At 21.9% G+C, this 1156-nt stretch overlaps 1 long non-coding RNA gene across 1 annotated transcript in view; it reads left to right on the top strand.

The window, feature by feature from the left end:
* The first annotated feature begins 360 nt into the window (after nt 1-360).
* Nucleotides 361-1156, top strand: part of LOC116184888 — a 2313-nt gene continuing 1517 nt past the window's right edge. Inside the window, exon 1 of the long non-coding RNA XR_004149546.1 lies at nt 361-811. This is a non-coding gene — a long non-coding RNA (uncharacterized LOC116184888). The remainder of the gene's footprint in view (nt 812-1156) is intronic.

Here is a 1156-nt window from a genome sequence, read left to right on the forward strand (position 1 = left end):
ATATTTAAAATTTTTTTTGTTTTAAGTAATTCATATTTGTTATTGTCAGATATATTCATAATCGTAACAGCATCAATATACATAGAAAATTTTTTATTTAATAACAATAGAAAAACAATATTTTACGATCTAATTCAATATATATTCATTATTCATTTAAAGCAAAATTGAACAAAAAGTCAAAAGAAATACGAAACAATGAATATACTAAAATTTTAATAAGTTTTAATAAAATTAATTTAACTTTTTTTTTTTAAGAAAACTTAAAAAATATTTTAAGAATAAGTGTATTGAATTTATAAATAAGAAATAATATTTATAATATCAATTTTTTAAATTACAATAACAAAGAATTTAATAATAAAAAGCAAAGAATTCAATAACTAATGTGAATGTTTGACAAAAGGATTTCGATATTTTTGCGAAAATGATAATCGATGAGACAATCGAACTGTACATTTTGCTATCTTCACAAGGTTGATCCACATAAGTTCATATATATGTATCTAGGTGGCGCAGAGAAAAAGTAATGTGTTTTTAAAACGACAAACGTAGACTTATGATGAAGAAATATCCTTCATTATTATAAGTGACATTTTATTAGTGAGAAAAGAAATCGGTTGATGTCAGATCGATCAATGACTTTATGTGTAAGTGAGAAATTACGATGAATCTTGAATGTCTCGGGGCAGATAGCTGAATAAAAATCTAATTTTCAGGTATCTGTCGACATATCTTGTATCACTAACGTATAAGCTACGTACGCCTCCATTATTCGCAGTTAAACGTTCGTTTCTTTCAAATATAATAGGTATGTTTGAATTTTTTACTTATACGATTAATTAAAATATTCATTATTTGAATAAAAATTTATAATTTTTATTTGTATAAAATTCAAAAAAAAGTTTTTCATTGTTTGATAAGATAAATTTTTTTTCATTTAATGTATATATTTTTTTGAAATAGAAAATTCATGCTTTAATACGATTAAAATTTAAATGTTCACTATTTGAGAGAAACTCTTCAGTAAAGCTTCATAATTATTTTAGTTCTCGTTTCTACGAAACTCTCGGAGTTTCAAAAATTTTTGTTGTTTCTTAGTAAGTTCGTTTTTTTTTTTTTTTTTTTTTTTTTTTTTTTTTTTTTTTTTTTTTTT

Source organism: Apis dorsata, unplaced genomic scaffold (assembly GCF_000469605.1).
Source record: "Apis dorsata unplaced genomic scaffold, Apis dorsata 1.3 scaffold_74, whole genome shotgun sequence".
Lineage (NCBI taxonomy): Eukaryota > Metazoa > Arthropoda > Insecta > Hymenoptera > Apidae > Apis > Apis dorsata.